Raw genomic sequence first — 22,351 nt, forward strand, 5'->3', positions numbered from 1 at the left:
CACCCTTTGCCACGGGTCCCCCCACTGCGATGCACAATGCAACAACCCTCCTGCAAAACCAGTCCTGTGGAGGGGAGTTGAGGGGGGGCCCCCAGCCCCGCGCGTGCTCCCCGCTCTGCCCAGGCATCTGCCGTGCTGCACGGAGCAGGATGTTTCTTCCACGGGAAGGACCCTGGTTTATCCCAATGGGCTCTGCTGCATGGGATCAAGGCAACGCTGTGCTGCTCCTCCTTGCTCTTTTCCATCACCAGCTACAAGAACAAACAGGGACATTGAACAAATGCCACCGAAGCAAGGCGGTTAACCAGTTTTAAGGCCATTTCTAATTTGAAGACTGCCAACAGTCAGATCCTCCTGAAGACAGGAGCAGTGTCTTAGCAGCCGTCCAATACTCCTCTCCACAGGTCCAAACCGCTGCCCCCAGTGGCTGCAGGAGATGGGCCACGTTTCATACAGCACAAAGAGGGAGCATGGGCTGCTGGCCAGGACGCTGGTCCACCAGGGGAAGGGGTCAGTGAGACCCAAAGCTCTTGCTCTGGAGCCAGGACAGTCTTTTTGGTGTCCCCTCCATCCTCCGCCCTCAGGCACCTCGCAGCCGTTCCCTCCCCTCCCTCTGATGCCCTCTCCAGCTTTTCCCAGACCATATCCTCACTTTGCTTGGTCTGTTATCCCTTGACAGTCCATTTTCTTCCTTCTTTAATGTGCTTTTGCCTTCCCTCCTGTTGTTTCCAAGTCATTGTTATTGGCAGCAGTCAGCAGCCCCCAGGTCTCTCCTCTGTGTTTCTCCACCACCCGCTCTCACTCAATTGGCCCTTCAACCCCCATTTCTTTACTGCTCAGATGGCCTGGTCATCTCCAGCTCTCCCACATCCTCACTCCAGGATACCCATCAGCCACAGGCAGTGCAGGCAGACAACCCCAGCTGAATTTTGCCATGATTTTGCTGGCAGTCAGTGATTTGGCTGCCGTTCCACCCACGAGAGGAGGTCCATAATTTTGCACAGTAGGCTTGGACACACCATCAAAGCTCAAGCACAAAAACAAACACTGGATGGACAGATGTTGAGCCAAGACCTTCTGCTTCTCACCCAGCACCCTGATTATTATACGATGTCTACAAGCCTCTGTAAACTGCTGTTATCTGGTATCAGAAGCTCTCCTGCCTTCAATGCAACTTGTTTCCAGCTCTCTCATCTCCACGGAGGTGCTGTTCTCCCTTCAGTGTCCTCCTGCCAAGTGGAAAATGCCTGGTGCATGTGAGGATGTCCTGGAGGGTCTATGGGATTTTGATCCACTTGGTAGCCATGCTGGTGCCAAGAAGAAGCCTCCAAAAGGAAAAAGAGGCAGATGTGCCTGGTACAGGATGACGGATGCTCTGACCTATCCCCAAAGAACTCATGAGCTTTGAAAGCCCACAGAAACCTTCAGAGATGTGAGGAAACCACCTTGGACGTCTCCACCACTTCAAACTCAATGGTCCGAGTTGGCCACCCCCGTGGGTACCAAGGGTCCCTCCATCTGGGCGATGGGGTGTCACTGCCCCGGTTACACACACAGTGCATAAAGAAACTCACTCCGCACGGAGGGAGAAGCTCCTTAACGGGTAGCCCAGCATTTACAGTAATCAAGAATGATTCAATTGACAGGTTTGTGTGGTGTTTGTTAATTTACTTGAGATTCATTCCTGGGAACAGCTGGCTGTATCCCAGCAGGACTGTGACTCTCACTAGCCCACCTGCTGCTAGACAGACGGGCTTTGGGTACAGTTGTAGTTAAAGTTTAGCAGGCAGATATTTCTGGCCATTAAAAATGGAAAAGTTCTTCGAAGACTCACATGCAGAGAAGGTTTTGGAAGCAGACGTGTTGGCTCTGGGCTTTGCTAAATGGCTTCACTTGGGTTTCCAGGGTGGTCAAGGGGCTGAGGGCTTGTTTTGTCATTTGAGCATTACCAGTTGAATTACCAGGATCATGGTACATAAAGAAGAACTCATGAAGAAGTCACTTAATATTCAATTACAGGGTCTGTTCTGGAAGCTTTTCACAGGAGTTTGACTCATAAGGGAATTAAACACCCAACTCCTCCTGAAATTCAGTGAGAATGGGCACGTACATCTCTGCTTTGGAAACCTCTGACCAATCAATTTATATAACATTAATATTTGTCTTCCTTTAAATTGACTGTATTCTTTTAAAATATAATTAGATTTTCCTTCTAGTGCCCATGTGGGCATCAGTCTTTAAAGTGTATGACAAAAAGATGTATTAAAAAATACAGAATTATTTCTCAGAAGAATCTTTTAAAAAGTCATAACTAGGTTTCAACAAAATATATTCCCCATGTACAGAATACAGATCCCTCCCAGAAATTCCAGTGGGCTATGAGATGCTCAGAAAGGACCACTTGGCCCCACAGAGTTGCTGGACCCCATGCCGCAGCCGAGTCCTCATCGGCTAGCTCCCTGTTGGGAGTTTAGGGGACAAGAAGTGGGGCTGTCTCCCCCAGCAAGCCCCCCGGCAGCAACGTGGGTTACTCAGCGCCCAGCCCAGAGCCCCCATGACCACAGAGTACCTGCCACCGGTGACGGGAGAAGTGCTGCATCCCACTGCTATCAACAGCACCAGGCCTCGGTCCCAGTCCAGAAGAAGGGTCAAACGTCACCAAACTAGAGCAAAATGCCTGCAACCCTTGGGGCAATTCCCTCTGCTGGGCTTTCCTGTCACTAAACTATTGATTAGCTATTGATTAAAACATCTATTAATCTTTATAAACTATTTATAAATGGAACCTTAACATAAAGTGTGACCTGTACAATATTGAAATAGAAATAATACTTAATATGGATTTTTAAGTAAGATAAGCGCATAAGTGAAACACCACACCATATCCCCTAAGCCTGTTCGTTATATGTCAGGTACGGAACATTTCCATTGAGTTACACACTTTTGGCTTTACTTCAAGTCCTCACACATCTGATAAAAATACGTAACATCTTTGATTAAGCATCTGCCCTGATCCCTGTTACACATCTGCATGTCCCCTGCCCCAGGGTATCCCGGGCTGCCCCTCTCTGATCCCCACGGCTCAGCAGGGCTGCGGGTCGGAGCTGCCCGTGTGGCACTGACCTCCTCTCTCAGATGTCTGAAGGACCGGTTTGCTCCCATCCTTCAGCAGCTCTTCGAAGTCTCACATCAAGCCCAGGACCAGCGAGGCAGCTGCCGGAGGACGTGGTGGCAGCACTGGGCTGTATTTATAAGCTCAAACCAACAGCACTCGCTGGCTAAAAATCAAACAAGGAGCTCGCTACTGTGAGATCTCAGCCGACTCCATTTGTTACATGGCACATCCAGGAGGGGTAACCAGCTTGCAATATATTAAACAATTAATCATTTAGATTGCGGTGCTCTTAATGCTGCAGGCATTTCCCACTAAATGTGTGGCACAGATGTGGGTGCCCTGCGGAGGAATTCTGCCTGCAAACTTTGGGAAGCAAGGACATGAACAGACAGCCAGGCTGGAAGAAGCATGTCCTCCAGGCTTACAAGGGTTTCCTGATGATCCCGCTCCACCATGCCCTGCGTGTTTCCACACGTGTTGACCAATAACCCCAAAAAGTACCGCTGCGATTGGCATAGCTCAGAGGGAATAGCAGAGTCAAACGTGCTGTTTAACACAGGGATGCTCTCCATAGCTGCTGCTGGGCTGAGCCTGGCCTGGCTCATTGGTACTAACAATGCTGTTCACCACCAGCCTCTCATTTGCAAGGGTTTGCAACAAGGACGTTAGTGCCTCTCCCTTTGCACCTATTTCATCAACAGCTTTTGAAGCTCTTGACATCACTTACTTCACAGCATTTTCATCCCTATTTCCAGCTGAGGGATGAAGTGACACGGCAGAGGAGATATTGCTGTTGCATATAGTTACAACTAAAGGATTTACAACACTTACATAGATATTGTACCTGTCCCTTACACATTACACCTGCCCTTTAAGAAACAGGTTCCGTGAGGGAGGAACACGACCTGTGGCAACGGGCAAGGAGCTAGGGCTCTTCTGCGTATTCCTCCCCGGGTAATGCCACAGCAGTCAGGGAGAAAAGGTGTCAGGATGAGACCTAGACTGGTTGCACAACCTCGGGCAAATAGCAGAACTACATTTTTATACCTCAGTTTTCTCACCTAAGAAGGATTTGGGGCAGCGCAGGGAAGGCCAAGTGCAGTTGTTAGGATTAACAGGAGGCTTTAGGGATGGAAAAAGACTTCATATCAAGTTGGCTCCCCTCCAGAACCTTTTGCTTTGGAAACACCCTGGGCTGCTGGTTGTTTCCAGCCCAAACAGCGGAAGAGGCTCTTGTACCTCTGGCCCTGCCGGTGGATTGCAACAGATTTACCGGGTCACATTAATTTCTGAGCGTTTTTGGAGGGGACCCTACAGCAATAATACCTTCACCCAGGAGCTGGTTGCACTAAGAGAATAATGAAACCCCAGGAGGAGCTGAGGCTCTTTAAAACATCCACGGCAGAGGGATTTGCCCCACATACTGCTTTCTATTAATAATGTATCAGGAGCTCCTGCTCCACCAGCAAAGATCCCTGCACATTCGGGCTCCTGGACACCTCACCTCCACGGTGTACAACGGGACTCTGCTTCTGTGCAACCACCAGCAATTTGGAGAAATCCTTCTCTGCAACGGAGATGCTCCAGATCTGCACTCTGCAGACCTAGGAGCAGGATTTGGCCCTGTGATTTCAGCTGGTGTCTCGTGAGCCGTGGGCTGAATAGGAACTGTAATTGGTGCAATTCTACATCTTCAAGGCTATTAGATCCTTGTAGCTCCCCATCATGCCGTGTTTGGAGTAAATAGATAGTGTTTAGCCAAGCTGAGAGATCCTCTAATGGAACAGACAGTTCTTCCTCTCTTCATCTGCTTGTCCCCACAGCTTTGTTATTTAAAGTCAGGTTAAAAAAAAAAAAAAAAAAAAAAAACAGTAGACAGGTTTGGTTTGGAAGCCGGAGGACAGGAAAAGTTAGAGATATTTATTTGACAGGGTCAAGGTTGCTGCTTTTCTTTTCTCTTTCCCCAGGTCCCATAGGTGTTAGACTGAGAGACATTTAATCGAGGGAGTAGCGGTTTCATATCTATAACAAAAATCAAATAATGCAAGATGATTTACTCCCCCTAGCAACCAGGGAGCTTACCCTTAGCAACCAGCCTAGCCTCAGGCAGCGGTGTAATCAGCTTGAAAATATTTCAATTATTGTGTTGATTTTAGTGGATTTGAGAAGCGCTGTGCGGAGAGACCAGGCACATTCTGCCCACGACCTGGAGAGGAAGATATTGATTTAAACAGGTGTCAGAAAGGAAAAGTGGAGTAAATTTAAATGCAATAGGAGAACAGCACATTGAGTGTGGTTCAGTGTGGGGGTGACATTTTGCTCATCGCCTTGAATGAAAGTGACTCAACTGAACTAGAAATTTCACCTTGAAAATCATCTCCCATCGACACAATCAAGAGAAAGCCGTTCGCCATCTCTTTTCCCTGGTCTGGGGAAAGAAGGGGGGGGGCTGGCACCTGGTTTTCCGAGACAGCTTTGGGGAAAGTAACTATCAGAGAAATACAGGATTAGTGTATCCCGCTCAAGAAATTAGCCAAGTGGTGCTGGGGGAGAAGCGGGGCAGACGGGAAAGAAAACATCTGCAGAGGGTGGGCTGCAGAAATCAGGCAGACTTTGCTACACAGAGCGATGCCGTCCAGAGACGCTGGGCTGCTACTCTTGGAGCAAAGAATTTGGTACCAGCACCGGACGGAGCTGTCGCTGGTGGGGTTAGCAGGAGCAATGGCCCAGCAGGTCTCAGACCGTGGACCGTGTTTCTCCTCTTTGCAGGGCACAGGCCAAACCCTGCTCTCAGTAGCAACACCACAACCCCACAGAGCAGCATATTGGGACGTCTCTGGCCTTCTTCAGCCTCTACAGCGTAGTTTGTCCAGGCTTAGCAGCCCCGATCTGGCACAAAAGAGGCAAACCAGACCCTGGTCTTTGGGCAACTCTCCCGTTCCCCTCCACCCTTTGCCGCCTGTCCCCACACACATAAGATGCTCCCAGCAAAGCCCCAGGCTGCTCCCCCACCCTCTGCTCCTGTGTTTTGTACTAGTCACGCAGCTCCCTGCTGCAGTAACAGCCTGTGTCTGGTTCAACAGAAACCAGTGACATCTTTGTACACACTGCACCGACGAGCTGTTTTCTGATGCAGCAGAAGCCTGTAGACGGTGTACTGATAATAGGGTTTCATCTGTTCCCAGTGAAGTGACAACTGACATGCCATGTTCTGATGAGCCTCTTTCCAGTAGGGTGACACCATGCATAGAGTGTATTAAAATCCTGGTTCTCTGGGCTGCGACAGTCCATACTCAATACCAGCGATAACCGGAGTCGCAGCAGAGCTGAAACTTCTGTCTAATTCACAAGGAAGCTGCTTTCGGCATGTCTGTGACAGTTTGTGTACAGGGCACTTCTCACCTGCTCGCCTGCGGCAAGCGAGGAGTGTGCAGCGCAGGGATGCCCGGCACGGGGGGATCGATACCAGGCAGAGCCTAGCAAGTCACAGCTGCAGAGCCGCTGCCGGGTCCCATGCCTTGCCCTGGACACTGCTGATGCATCCTGAGCTCTGCTGCCAGCTCAGAGCCATCCTCCCCGTTAGCGAGGGAAACGGGCAAGGCAGGAGCAAAGGCTTTGCAGGGACAGTGGGGACCAGGAGGGCTCCTTCCCCACCTGAGCTTCTGGGGAGCCTGGCGGGTTTGTGTTGCCTCGGTTTTCTTCCCATTATTGGAAATTCCTTCTGCACTTGTCGAGTGACCAAGGTGAATCACTTTTGTTTGAGACAGTTCACACTTCTCTGGGTTCAATTTCAAAGTGGCATTTTTAGAGCTTATCACATGCCATTTATAAACGTATCAGTGCCTGCTCAAAGGCTTGGCGGAGAGAAGGAAGCTGCATCCCTTCTCCATTTGACAAGAGCACAAGCCCTGCACAATCTTCAGACAGCAAAGGGCACTGCCTTATCTCTGGCTAGTAAAGGGTGTATCTTGACATTGCTACAATCACTCTCATGGTGTAAGAGCAGCAAAAATCAGACTTCCTCCTGGATTTTGACCCATTCAGAGGCTTTTCTCTGTGCCATAAGCCAAACCGATTCCTAGATCGTAGCTTCTAGGACAGACACCTCCAGCTAAAATGGGATTTGGACTGCAATCGTGGTAATCCCACCCCATACTCATGCACCCAGTTTTGCCTTGCTGTAGATACGAGGTGGCTCACGCAGCTGCCACAGGGGAAACCAATGTGCATTTGCCCCAGGGAAAGAGCCCTCCCATGGGTGGTTACCACTAAGCAGCCACTGGGTTATAAATCTCAGCTTTAGCTTTACCTCACAGTAAGTTTCCAGCAAACCCTGAAAAGGAGAGGGGTGTCCAAAACACTTTCCTTTGGCTTATTCAGGGTCTTCCAATGACCAGAGCACTGCTAAGACAACATCCACTGCAACCAGAAAATGCAGCAAGGCCAAGGAGCAGGAGAATTATGATGTGCCTGGGAGAGATGCTGGGCAGATACACAGCCAAACACCCTCACGCCGCCAGAATCAGCTTAATAAGACCACACATTTTAACCTCACCGACTTGCCCCAGGCGGGCAGGATGCTCAGTGCTCCCAGCAGCATGAGCAGAGCCTGTTTGATGTGCTGACCTGCCCTCCACAAGCATCTTACACTCTCTATCTTTGTTGGACTGGGAGGAAGGGGGGGGGGGGGAAGATTCAGATTATTTTTAAGCCCATTTGCTGCCTTGCTCTGAAATATGCGGTCTCTTCCCTGGAACGTACCTTCAGTGTAATCCGCTCTTTACCAGAGTCTGTAGTCGCTCATTCACGCGTTCCTCTGCCTTCCTTCATTATAACCTGTTGCTCGTCAGAAACCTTAGCAGCTTAAACTGGACTGCTTCTTTGCTTGATAACAGTAATCAGGGCTTTAGCAGGCAGCTTTGCAGAATCAGCCTGCCCCGCACCACACCACTCCCACTCCCAATTTTCTGATGGATAGGTGATGGCTCAGGAAAAAAAAAATGTACCTGTTCACCTGAAGAGCAGAACAATTTGCATTTTGGGGGGTGGTTACTGCAAAATGAGGTATTTAGGCAGTGCCACGTGAGCTTTGCCAGGGAATTCCTGACTTAAATTTGCAGAACCACTGTCCTGGCATTTTTCCTTGTTAGTATCTGTAAAGTTATTAATAATCAATAACCAAATCAGAGTAGGTAAATACATGGGGGCACCTCCTGACATTGATTTTTGGGCAGGATACCCCTCTGAAATCAATGGAGAGCTTTGCTTAAAAACCAGTGGCATGATAAGGACTACATTCTTAAAGAGAAAGAAGCACAAATCCAATATGAGTTTATCTAGCAGCTCAGTCTCCCAAACCTTATGTTTCTGTCTTCTCAGTCCCATTTTCCTGCGGTACAATCCAAGTAACTCCCACTGATTTCTCATCAAAAGTCAAGTCTTATTTTCTCTTGCTGCTCTTTAAAGGGAGTTGTTGTTCCCGTGTGTTTGGAGATACACATCTGGAGGTTCAGGTTATTCTGCCTTTTGGCTTAGGAGTGATACGTTGGACAGTCAGTCTGTATGCGTGACAGATCAATTCATTCACTTTTGGAAACTTTTTTCCCTTGAATTTTAAAGGCTTCAGTTTGGTAATGGTTGTATTAAGCCAGCGTTTGCAATTGAAATAAGAAACTGAAATAGGAAATGCATCATCCAGCTAAACTACATTTACTGCTCAATGCCAACACTTTAAACTGCAAAGGCCATCCCAAATCATAAAGCCCTCCTCAGCCACCCAGCAGCTTAGGGATCAGACACCGATTTAACTCTGGACCCCATCCAAGGCCTCTGGAAGTCAGCTGGTAGCTTTTCTTGACCTGGCAGACGCCCGAGAGTCACTCTAAGGCTCTTGCCTGGGTTACCTTGAACACGCAGCGCTTCCTTTCTCTGGCCAGTTTCCTTTTGCTGCCACGTGCGATGACAGCTTTCTTCGTGTCTGAATTACTGCTCACGTTTTTGGCTTGACAAACAGCATTGTAATCCCTTTTAATTTTTTTCAAACTTCCCAATCAGGCATAAAGCTGGAGACCCATTTCTCAGTCCAGCAGCGTCTCTGCTACCGAGGCTGCCAGCTCCTGCACCTCCACTGCAAACACTGTGCTTAAAATCAGTTTTGCAACAGAAACGTCTAGGATTGAAGCAGACCCTTCAGTATGACACCAAGATTTAGACTTACAAAATTCAGGAGAGGTGACATCAATCCTCCTCGTGGATGCTTGCCTCCGTGTCTGCTGCAGTGCTGTGCAAGGCAGCAGGGCAGGGAAAACCAGACAGGTCAGCGTAGCCATCAGCTACAAAAACCTTTTGGTACAGGGAAGAAGTTTTTATCCCCTTAGCTGGGCTGCAGCTTTTTCAGACTCGAGGCTGAGCCTCATCTGAGATACGGAGAGTTCCTTCTCCACCTGAACTCCTGATCATGATCACGGTCTGTGTCTGGAGGGGAAACCCAACAGGGGCCGAGATACCGACCTGGTGCCTCCATCCTGCTGAAGCCCTTCTGCCGCATCTTCCCAGCCCCGTGTCTCTGTGCCAGCGAGGTTCAGCTAGCTCAGGTGTGCTCACTTGCATTAGACCTGTATTTCCTTTCCTGGGAATAAATTTTGTGGCAGCTGCCGAGCGGGATCCACTTAAGCTTGGTGCTAAAGGCAATCTGCCCCATCTGCTTCTCTCCTGGACAAGGTTCTTACATGGAGCAGAGAGAAACAGGGGGAACTTTCATCTCAAATGTGCAGAAAGCACAAAAGCAGCATCCTTCCCTGCGCTCCCACCTTTCTCCAAGTGGAGACAGTAGTCTTAAGGGAAAGAAAAATAAGGAAACCACAAGCTGGAGCCTCAGGCACAGCCAAAGGAAGCCAGTGGAAATGTTCCAGCCAGGAAATAAATCCAGCCAAGCCATAAAATGCTTCACTCAGACACCTTCCCTGACACCACCGTGGGCCCCCTGCGCTATATCCCACACTGCCAGACTTGCCACATATAAAATTGAGGCGAGTGACCACAAGCATAAAAAAGAGTTATGCTTTGCTGCGATGCATTTCGAGCACTCCAACAGGCCAGCACCGCAAGGAGAAGCATGGTTTGTCCCTGTTTCCTTCAGGAAGAGGTTTCAACCAGCAAACTACCCACTTTATATACCCATGGAAGAAGTGGCTGCTACACCACGAAAGGAGCCCAGGGGACCTTTTGCAGAGGCAGATCTTCGACGAGAGCTCCTCATTCACCAGTTGTAGACCCTTGCCCAGGACGGGTCACCTTGCTCTCCCGTTGTGGGTACGCTGTGTCTCAAATTTCTGGAGGGTTTTGGTGTTGGGGAACCCCATCTATGTTTGTCCTGGACTTTCTAATTGCACTTTTATCCACTGCTTCTCTCAGGTTTTCTTCCTGGCCTCCCACCAAGACTAGGGGTGTTTCCTAGGATGTGAGAGGAAGTTTGGCCACATCTAGCTCGACCTTTGTGGTTTATGGATGGCAAAGGGGTCTCTTTGGTATTTCCAACTGGCCTAAACCATCCAAGGGAACCTTCCTCAGCAGTATCTGTCAACCTCTGGAAAACTAGAAGGGTTCTGTGCACATTCAAACTCACTCTCAAAAAAAATATATATCACTTCTGTTGGTTTCAAATGATAAATGTACCCACCAAGGACCTTTCTCCAGTTCTGTGTTCACAATATATGTCCCCTCTTCACTCTGTAGCTGTAGCAAAGGATGAGAGCCAAGCTTGAACATAGCGATGACCTTACAAAATCCAAAATGAGAACAGTTTCTCAGTTATGTTTCACCAGCAGACCTTTCCAAATAACTGATACATCTTAGACCACTCATGTACACACCTGAAGCTGCTCAGAAATAAGCTCTTGCTGCCTTTTTGCTACAGACACATCATCACTTCAGAACATAAAAATAAAGCACCCAAAGCTCCAGAAACTCTTATTGCAAATAATCTCACTGCCAGAAGAAAGGCAGTGTGATGTTTATCAGAAAACTGGGTTCATATGTAGGACCTTTAGCATCTTCAGATGAAAGCAATCACTCCACAAAGAACAGCAAGCCTTCGGTGTGAGAAGGTCTTTACCTTCACCACAGCTCGGTTTGCCCCAGCAGGCTGCCCAGTGATGCAAAATTGGAAACACTCTCTTCACAAAGTTTCCAATGGGTTCTTCTTCTCTCGAGGTTTTCCTTGTTTCAGGAAGGAATTTGGGATCGCTCAATAAAAGAAAGAACCATGCCTGCTCCTTCAGGTCCTGTAGAAATTTAGCAAGGAAGGGAGAAACTTTTTGTAACCTGAAGAATTTAGGAAATTAAGGCCAGTTCTGGCAATGCTGAGGCCACAGCTATGCCGTGGGATCCAGGAAGCATCCACCTCCTGTGTGTTGGTATGAAGTTTAAAAAATAAGCAGCCCTCACAGGTGGATTAAACCCAGACATTCTCCTGCAGCCATCAGAAAAATAACACTTCATTTTCTTAGGAACCAGATGTTCCCCACACAGAAAATGCTCAAAATTTGTAACAGCTATGTCAGACTCTACAGACCTGTAATGGTCTTTGGTCAGAGGGAAAATAGAGCAAATAGAAAATATACAGGAGGAAGCAGAAAAAAAAGCTTCACTCCACATCCTCAGCTATAGAAATGTACTTGGAGTAGGCACTGAAGGCTGCAGCTCCTGGAGGAGACTGTACCATCTCTCATTGAAAACAAGACTGGTATCGGTGAAATTATGTTCCACATCAGCTGTCAAGTAATGGTTTTGAAACCTTAAACAGAGAATACATTTGCAGCTATTAGCACGGTGTGGTCATGGTTTGTATTTGAAGGTGAAACCAGTTTGTAAGGAGGGAAAGAAAACATTAATTCTATTCATCTTGAAAGTTACTTTAACTTTTCAAAATGCTATGGTAAATTTTGAAACTTTAAAATTAGTTTCAAGATGAATAGAATTAATGAGTGAATTAGAACTGGTACAGAATTGCAATAAATAATATTCGAAACCTTTTAATAAGCTTTGCAATGATTAAAATGAATGGATTTTTTTTTTCTTTTTGCTATAAAACTGAGCTCTTTTAAGTATAAATTGTGATAACGACTCAAGAATTTCCAGCGTCAGGTTTTTCCATTACATCTCAGCTTCCACAGTTGATCTAAGGCTTAAAGAATAACATTCAAGCCTCACTTTCTAATGATGAGGTGTTTGACACAGAAACCAATCCTAATAGAGAAGGCTGCTTGCCTGGTGATTGCTGGCAAGTAGAGCTGACACAGACAAAGAAACATTTTTTTACCGAGTCTCCTAACGAAACCTCCTCCTCGGACCTGGGACTGTGAGCTATGAACGGGAATCCTGTTGTCAGAAGCACTCGGCAGATCAGACCCGTGTTTGTAACACTGCCAGCATTTGTTATAAGTCTTCCTTTTAACCAAAGAAAAAAAAAAAGTATGAGCTTTTTAGTAATGCTGATTGATGGAGCACTAATACAATTAATACAGCTATACCGGTTTATGATACTGTGGGTCTGGTTCAACACAGGAAAATCCTCCTTTGAAATCAGGTTTGGAAAATTTAAAACTTCCTTGCCCACAGCTCCTGCCAAGCCTTTTAAGCTCAGAGCCTTTCTGAGTTTTTCTAGGATACGTTTCCATCACTGCCGAGATGGCTGCTGCTGTCCTGCGAGTGATTCTTCAAAAGTCTTGCACCAAGTTCTGCCTGGACAATTTCCTGTAAATTCATTATTCCCAATGTTGGGGAAAAATTCATTTTGACATCAAAAAGCACTGTAGCAAAAATGTCTTTTCCTGTTTGTTCAGCCATTCTCCTCTGTGTGCCTTGGGGAGAGGCTTTGCTCACAGACGTTCCCACTAGGGCAGCTGGCCGTCCGTCTGCAAACACAGCCCCTGCCACGGCTGGCTTGAGGACACCCTCAAAGACTGTTTCTTCGCCTGTCCCTCTTGACATCCTTCATTTCTGCTTCTCCAGGTAGCTTTGTAGCCCTCAGTCACTTCAATATTGCAGTATTGCACACCTCCGGTTGGATTTTTCTTTGCCCCTCTGGCGAGTTCTACCAGTCTTACGTTCCAGCCTGGAAGCAGATGCCCCAGGCTGGCCACCGCTTGGGCTGACCCCTGCTAATCTCCTGAGATGATCACTTTCTCCATGGGAGGAACATCAGGACTTGAGCCTGGTCTCTCCAAACTGGTTCCCCAATTTACAGCAGGAGTATTTGGCCTGCTAATAGCCTCCATCACCATCCTCCAAATGAGCGGCTTTCCCCTGAGGGTCATTGCTGCCCAGGGAACACAGCATTGCCCCTCTCCCACCCCGGCTGTCTCTGTGCTAGCTTCGCTCAGCATGGCGAAGCGGCTGCTGCTGTCTGGCAGTGACCACATCTCCTGGGCATCCGCCGCTCTCTCATGAGCTTCTCCGTGATGCTGAGATTTGTTTTCAAGATCCATCACGTCTCCATGGCTTGTTTCTCCTGCTCTCTCCAACAAGACGCCACGTGCTCCTCCCTAAATCACCCACTTTCCGTTTAGTCAATCATTCCTCCAGTATAGCAAAGTACGATCCCGTTTGGCTTTCAGCTCTGCTTCCCCCACCCTAGATGGGAGGGTACAGCCTGAACTGCGCTTTCTTTATTTCTTAGTTTTGCGTGAGAGCCCATAATCCGCTCGGAAGTAGTTTGTAATAATTTTGCATAGGAAACGCCACCCAAAATAAATTGCGTCGCGTTAACTTCCCAGGTGCTCACGGTGCTGAAAGCCAGGCTAAGGGAGGACGGAGCCGTCTTCCAGGTGTATTTATTTCACTAGCCTGGACAGCTCGTAATCGCAGACAAACTGTTTGTCCTTGACTCCTGTCTCGGCAAAGGAAGACTGAACTTCCCGCAACACGATCCATATCACATCAGATTTGATATATTTCATAACAGCCTTTTATTCTCCTGTCTTTGTTCATTTATTTATCAATGTGACACTTTGCTAGATATGTCGCTGTCTTTCTTTTTATTCACCTGTCATTATCTCCCGCTCACATGTTATAATACTCACCTTTTTTATGTATATTAAAAATAAAAAGGCTCTTGCCCTGTGCCTTTTCACTGTGGATTTTCTCTGTTGAACTTAAATAGCAATAGAACGGACAGTTTGCAAATCCTTTCTGACTTTTAGTGATATAAATCATCGCTATTTGGAGCTTCCAGCCTGCCTTGAAGCACCGAAAGGCCCCGCTGCCACACACGTCTGCGCAGCTGAAGTCACGCATGTGACGCTCTCTAGGCTTTCGGGACCAGGTCTATCGAGAGGGAACTGAGGAGCGGAGCAGAAGAGCATCATAAACACCCAGGCGCCATAAATAAACATTTACCAGCTTTCCATGATCTAATCCACTGTGTTAACCTGCGATAAATCCCGTGGGAGGGACTCCAAGCAGCCTTCCCTACTGCAAATCACAGGGGCTCGAAGCCAGCGAAGGCGATGCGGTGTACGGCATGGCTCGCTGGTCCCGGGTGCACAGCTTAGCCCACTCCTTTAAAAGAAAAGTTGGCTCGAAACTTATAGCCAAATAAAATCATCCTCTGCTTTTCCTCGAGCGTTTTACAAAAGCAGTTAGATTATTCCATCCTGAATTTTTACTACCATCACAGAAACAACTAAAAATATTTAACTTGTTTGTTAAAATATTTAACGTGATTTTGACAGTTCACCAGCTGTTTAAAAGTAGCTAAAAAGGATGGCAAAGGCTGCTTCTGAGTTTAATAAATATGTGTGTGTGTAATGTTTGTTATCTGAGAAGTACATTTAGATGTCTGCTTAGGTTAGTATCACATATGCTAGAACACATGTTCCTATTCTGGTACACATCCATAATTGTGCCCATTTATCTTATTGTAGTTTAAAGTACCAACAGGATAAATAAAGGCACTGTCTATTTTACTTTGAGAAAGAGAGAGACCAGGCTATTTAAGTCAGTGAGAAAATATAAAACGCTGTAGATAAAAACTTTCAGGGGTGGGGAAAATTACTTTTTAAAATAACACAATCAAGGACATCTTTGCTGTGCAAAGATTTTGTTAGAATGAAGCAATTCAAAAGCTTCTACAAAATGGATGGTAGGAAGAGAAGAGCAGCAGAAGCAGGGAGGTATTCTGCCTGTGTCCTTTTTTACAGTCATTTCTAGGCATTAATTTTCCATGTCTATTAAAACAAAACGCTCTTGCAGATTTACTGTCCCATGGCATAGGATCCACGCGCAGGCAAGGGATGCCAGTGCTGCAGGCGCAGGCAGGTGAGGGTGAGGAAGGCGTGGAGGAAGCACGGGCAGGGCTAAGCCCGCAGCATCGCATGACCACACTCAACGAACCCAGCAGGACAAATCCCTCAAGCCAGAGCACAAGTGGTGTCCGTACACCAGTGCCAGCTGGGGTCCTCCTGGGATGCCTGACGTACACCATAGGTCAGGGCTGGGGATGCTGTCTACACAAAGCCTCACTCAGGGTCAGAGAAAAGCTACCAGAACTTGGTCTTTCTCCACATTTCTCTGGTCTTTGTTGAATAGGAGGTGAGATTTGCTGAGACAGCATTAAAATGCTTACCTGCCCCATATACATCCTGAAGACCAACAGAACCAGGGTGCAATTTTAGGTCTCTCAAAGCAAATCTCCTGCAACATACACCTACCTCAGACTGCCCTCTCACACCTGGTTCCTCTAATCACTACCATGTTAATCCAGATGTGGAAAGAAGTAATCAGCCCCCACTAAAGCCAGAAACAACTGTCCCAACCCTTGACATCAGCCACAACGTGCAGAGCAAAGAAATAAAACAGATCAGGAATCCAGCACTTTGTGGCTCAGATTTGTGAAAGCAATGATAAATTAGAAAGGATTTAGGAAAACTTTAATTGCGGGAAACAGTCTTGAAGGACAGAGAGAGACTCACAGACTTCTTTGATGTTCAATCCATAGAAATCCTCAAATTACAGAGGGAGAATCACTTTGCAGCTTGGAATAAACTTACAGTCCAGAAATACACTGAAAACCAGTCACCAGGCTTCAGTGAGAAGCAAAGACAAACTGCCAGGGGCAAAATGAACATTAAAACCAAGATCACCGGACACACACGAAATGTATTTTGAAGGAGAAGCCAAAGAGTTTGATCATATTTGTGACTAGACACGACTGCTCACAAACCAACCTGGTGGTGCTGGATTTTCCAGGGGTGATTTTTCTTTCCTCTTGTTCTTGCAGATAAGGTTCATGAAGGGAGCCTTGGCAGGACAAATGAGGCTACTGAGGCCCCCCAGTAGAAGCAGAAATGACAATGAAGAGGGTTCGGGTGCTGATTTGTCAAACTGAGCTGAAGAGGGTTCGGGTGCTGATTTGTCAAACTGAGCTGAACTGTGCCAGTGGTATTGAAACATCTCCCCTAACCACATCACAGGAGAGAGCATAAGCAATAGGGATAAAATGGACAGTGGGCATCAGTAGCTGGGTCTGCTTAAGAGTTGTAAGGGTCCCATAGTCTTTTCTTACCTCAACTGATCAAAAATTTATCCAGTGGAGCATTAAGGTTATTTTCACCACACACACAGTCAGCATCAGTCAAGGCAAGAGCCGTCCTGGAGCACACCATGTGCTCTAAGAACATCAAAGCTATTTTACATGGCATAAAACGTGATCCTGCAGGAGCTTCTCGCAGCCTGAGTTATGCACCAACCCTGGATGACAATTCGAATAACACTGGGAAAAGTAATCCCAAACTGGGGTTTGAATTCCTAGGTGTAGCAAGAGCTGGAAGCCTAAGGAACACTTCTAAATCACCCATGTGTTATGGATCATCACAAACGTACCAGCATTGCTGGAAGTCTTGCAAATGACAGAGGCTCAAATGAGGGCTCTATCCTGCAAAATAAAGAGCGGTGCCAAGACCACAGCTATTCAGACGCCTTGCCAGAACAAACCACCTTGCGAGAGCGAGCCCTTGGCTGCCAAGAGAAGAGCAGTTCCTGGAGATACAGGGATGGGAAGAGGCAGCCGTGCTGAAAGAGCTGCTGGAGGCTCACCTCCTTCCAAAAGACAAAGGCGACGTTAAAAAGAGAGATAGGCATATCAAGCATATTATTTTTAGGAGAAAGAGTAAAGCTCCCAGTGCCTCCAGCTGTCTCCAAGGCTTTGGGGCATCGCAGCCAAGCCAGGGTTCGGACCGCGGGTCCGCAGGTGCCTGCTGGGGATGGTACGTGCTGCACAAGCAGTCTGGGAGGAGCAGAGGGGAAGGAGGAGGGAGCGGGGAGGCGGGAAGGAGAAGGAAATTGTGCCGTGTCCTTCTCTTATGCCAAAAAATGAAAAGAAACTATAAACCCCCTGTTTTCAGAATATAAAAAGGTTGTGAAAATAGGACTCCAAGGGCTCTGCAAATGATTATGCTAATTAGATCCAGGGCTATTCAATACCACTGAAGTGATGCTCAGGAATTTTGAACTACAGTTTTTAGTGTGATTACAGATCATATTAAAATTCTATTAGTCTTCGCTTAAGTTGTGAGTAAGTGGGATGGAATAACGGGTCCATACGTTTATGAACCCAAATACTTTTAATGTAGCAGGCATTTTAGAGTGAAAATACCCCCTTTTTTAAAATTAAAAGAAGTTTTATTTATTTTAACTACACGGAGTGAAACTACAAGCAGTGAAATATTCAAAGAAAGATTACTGATTTTTCCACACGGGCCCAAGTTTTGAGTGTTGTTGTAAAACAATATTTATAATTGTTTTAGTATAATTGAGACACTCAGAAGAGAAAACTTTGTAGCAAAATCTCTTTTTGTTTCTGCCTTGCAAATGATAAATTGTTAATGAGCACCTGTTACAATGTTAATGAAAGTAAGATCTGTGTGTAAATAAAGAAAATTTAATAACTTAACAAGGTGGATTAAAATTCCCAACCTGCTCCTTGCTAATCTAATGCCAAACACCAAATAGTTGCTATCTAAGCAGGAAACTAGTTAATGTATTCACCTCCGTGTACTTTTCAAACTATAATTAATATTTTAAAAATTTATAAAACCGAAATCATAGGTTTGATTGTAACAAACAAAATATCTGCCTTTAATCTACTACAAAAGGTTGGCGCAAATCCCCTTAAATGATACTAAAATGTAAACCACAAGGCAGCACTGAGGAATTGATTATGTTTAACTTCTTTTGCATTTGTCCTAATCACATTCTTTATAATTGTATTTAAAATGACTCCAAAACAGTTGATTGGTAATTCTGTAGCGCAGAAGAAATATGGAATGAGAACATTGTTTCCTTGGAAGAAAAAAAAATCCTGTTATAAATAACTTTCAAGGTATGTCCTCTGGACATTGGGTGAATATTAACACTTGACAAATGGACATTTGTTGGTTTAAACTAAAGTGAAAGTTATTGGAAGGGAAGAAGCAAGGCTCTTATTTCTTAGAGAAGAAACCCACTGTCATGTGGTTTCTCTCTTCTCCAAACTCCAGCCAGGGTTTTACAGCAATGCCCTTTTCCCCCACCCCTCCTAATTCACACCCCGCCACGTCCTTGGACCGCCTCAGGCTGACCCGGTGGTTTCTGCCCTGACTTGGTGCAGCCTTGGAGGGTCGGAGCTGTTGGTGGACCCCCACAGCCCACCTTAACCCCAGCCCCACCGCATGGCTTCACTGAGACACCTGTGTTGGCAGGGACCTCTGGAGGTCCTTCATCCAACCTCCTGCCCTAAGCAAGGTTAACTTCAAATCTAGACCGGGTTTCTCAAAATCCCAGGGATGGAGACTCCACAGCCTCTCTGGGATGCTCTCAGGGCTGCGCCGCTCTGATGGGAAAGGGTTGCTTGATTTTTTTTCCTTAAAACCAGGTGGAATTTCCCATTCCAACTCACACCTTGCCCACCTGTTGGGCACCTCAGTAGCAGTCTGTAGCTACAGCCCGGAGATGGAGCAAGGGAAGGTGCATCTTCCCCCTTCCCATCTGCCCATGGACCACCATGGCCACACACCCAGCTTGCCCATATAAAAACTGGTTTCCAAGTCCTTCCTACCAGTAATACACTTATCTCCTCAGCTACAGCGCTTTTCTCCCTGTTTCAGAAAGGTGGCCTGAAACACAGAGAGAACAAGGGGGTTTTGACAAGACCCCAATGTAAGCAACCAACCTGTGGGAAAAGCTGTATGGACACGTAGGAACGACACCTGCATCTAGCTTGGCTCTCACTCACTGGACCTTCCTCTTTAGTTACTCTGCATGTAGAGACCTAGATACAAATGCTGGTGCTGGCAGCCCACGACCACTTGTGATGGGTCTGGTCAGCATCCTCCCACGTCAAAGCAAACACAGCCACTGTCCATGGGGGAGTGAGCCCCAGAGGAGATACCATAAATTACTTTTTTTTTTTTTTTAATTTTGGATAATATACATGCATACTCTGTCCTTTAATTGGGAAGCACTTCACGGGTCTGCACTTAATCAAGATGGATACCTCATTAGGACATCTCCCAGGGAACCAGTTTAGCCTAACAACAGCAAATCGCAATGCTGCTGCTTAATTGGGACAATTTTTGCAAAGTCTCCACTTAATGGAGACATATTGGGCCAGTGCCAGGAGTTAAGTGGTGTTAAATGAAATAGGTGCAAAACTCCAACTTCCTGTCTTTTTTATATAAAGATTGCCAGCTAAAAATGTAAATAAATAAAGGCTAAATATTTAGGAGTAGGAACTTCTGTTTTACTTTTTTGGTTGCATACAGTATTGTAAAGAAATGTGGGCTTCTTGGCTCTGTACTTATTCCTACCTCCAGTTATAGCCTTGATGAGCACAAGCTTTTCTCCTGTTGTGCTTGGACAGCACATGGCACCTCTGGGTCCAGATCTATGATGGAAGATCCTGGTTTTGCCTATCGTAATCATGATATATTGTCACCCTCTCCTTAGCCTTCCTGTAAAGGCACCTGTATGACCGTAAGAGCAGGTCTATATGGGAGCGAATGCCTTAACCCTGGAGCCCTGTAAATGGAAGCCAAGGTGTCCAGTGGAGCATCCCAGACATACAATCCCATATATTTCTCCAGTCCTGCCATCCAAGGACCTTAGTGTCCTGGCTTAGGGGTCAGAAATACAAGTGTTCCAGCTAAATGACACAGAGGACCTACTAAATGACACATTCGTGCCCATGATAGGAGACTTTTCCCCATTTCCATGAAGTCGGGTCTGTCCCATTAACACGATGTTGCATAATTTGCCTTGAAAGGTGCAGTGCCATGTGCACCCCACCAGTGCGGTGGGAAGGCTGGTCTGGTGGATGAGGCCCTTGCTGGAGACTCTGGGCACCCTTGGTTTTGGCAAGAGCCATGACAGAGGGCCCCATATCCTGGCTTACTTGCCCATGCCTCGTTCCTTGGACCTGCTCCCACAAGGGTCAGAGTCCTCCTTCTCTCGGGTTCCCTCCCTGCACATGGAGGGCTGCAATCTTGCTCTCTTTCACGTTTTTCTTTGGAAATTTGGCTGCTAGGGCAGTGCTGTGCTGTCCAGTAGAGGGTTAGCTTCTGGGCAAAGGCTGCTGACAAATAAAGTACTCACACTAATGACAGGCGCTTCCCAAAATCACTCAGGGCGGTAGCAGGCACCAAGCATGCTGGGAACAGACACCCAGAGCATCTTCCAGAACATAAAACCAAGCTCCCTTCAAAATACCTTTCCCATGATGTCTTAGATCCCCTTAGATATTTCTGAGTGTTAACATTAACTGATGAACAAGCCTGAGAGGCATCAAAGCAGGTTTTTTTTTTCTCCCCTCGTCATTAAGAGAAGCTGTTTTACAGGTAGCTGAGCAATTTGAAGGAAATAAAAGGTGTGTAAAAATTGTCTGTTCAAGACATTGACTTAGTAACCTGTAAAAGATTTTAGTTAAATACATTTCCTCGGGACTCCTACAGTCTTTGACTGAAAGTGTTTTGTACATAAACAAACAACAACAACGCTCCTTCCATCCATTAAAACCCACCAGTCACTTTAATACATCACAGCGTAACCATTTAGCTCAGTCATTTTTCATTGTTTGACCTCACTTTTAATTAGAGACTAAATTATTAATGCCATTTGATAGGAGACAAACTACTTGGGAGTGCTGCTGTTCTCTAGGCCAGCTCTCAGGAACTACACACTCAGATTTTGTACGTTTCAAATAAAACACAAGTGGCCAGAGGAAAAACAATTTACATTTACAGCTCCTACAAACCCAGCATCCATCAAGAGTTCGGTGCTTAAAACAAAAAATCTCGCATGGTGTTAACAGTAGACTTTTAAAAATCAGCAGGAAAATATAAAGTTCCCCCAGAGAGAAACCCCCTGGAGATTTTTCAAGAAGTTCACGAGCTCTGGAAAAGTAGTTGCCGGATCCTGTAATCACAATGCCTAGGATCGTTTAAAGAAGTTAGTGGTGTATTTTTCCTGGCACGGCTTTGAGGTAGAGGTTCCTAAGGCGGGCAGATGAGCCCACAGAAATAGGAAAGCTGAAGGTGATTTAAAGCCAGAGAGCGAGGGGGCACGGCTGCACCGGAGACCCAGCGTCTGAGCCAGCTTAGCTGACACCAACAAGCCCCGGATCGTTCCCAAGCGGGCAAGGTCAGCGTGTAACGCGCCCATCACCGGGGCGTTTGATCCCTTGTAAGCACTGACCTGGTTTCTCCAGTCCTGGTGCTTTCCCTCTGAGGGCAGGGAGTGCTGTAAAACAGCAATTTCTCTAATGCCGGGGCAAACACTACGTCCTGCTCACAGAGAGAAAGATCTGGTCCTCCTCCAGAACAGTAAAGACCAGGCTCCCAGTCATCATCATGAAGGAGAGGACAAATCTGGGATCCCTGGGACAAGTGTAGGGACTGGGTTTGGTCTCCCTTCCTAATAAAGAGCCTGAGCCCAGGCCCTTTCCCTCCCATTAAAGCCAAGCCTGGGTGACCCCCTATAAAAACACTTTGAACTGCCACGTTGGATAAAGATTATCAATCCCCGCCTGCGGGTGCCTGCTGAATTCACCCCAGGGGTGTGTTTAGCCATCATTTCCTTTATTTGGGGTCTTTAGCGTTTCCCAGGACAGAACCATCTTCGACCCCCAGTGACAGCCCACGTACCAGGGCTGGGGACCACGCAGAGCAGCCTCCCAGCCCTACCACTGGCCGGACCCCCAGGGGC

Source organism: Mycteria americana, chromosome 12, assembly GCF_035582795.1.
Source record: "Mycteria americana isolate JAX WOST 10 ecotype Jacksonville Zoo and Gardens chromosome 12, USCA_MyAme_1.0, whole genome shotgun sequence".
NCBI lineage: Eukaryota > Metazoa > Chordata > Aves > Ciconiiformes > Ciconiidae > Mycteria > Mycteria americana.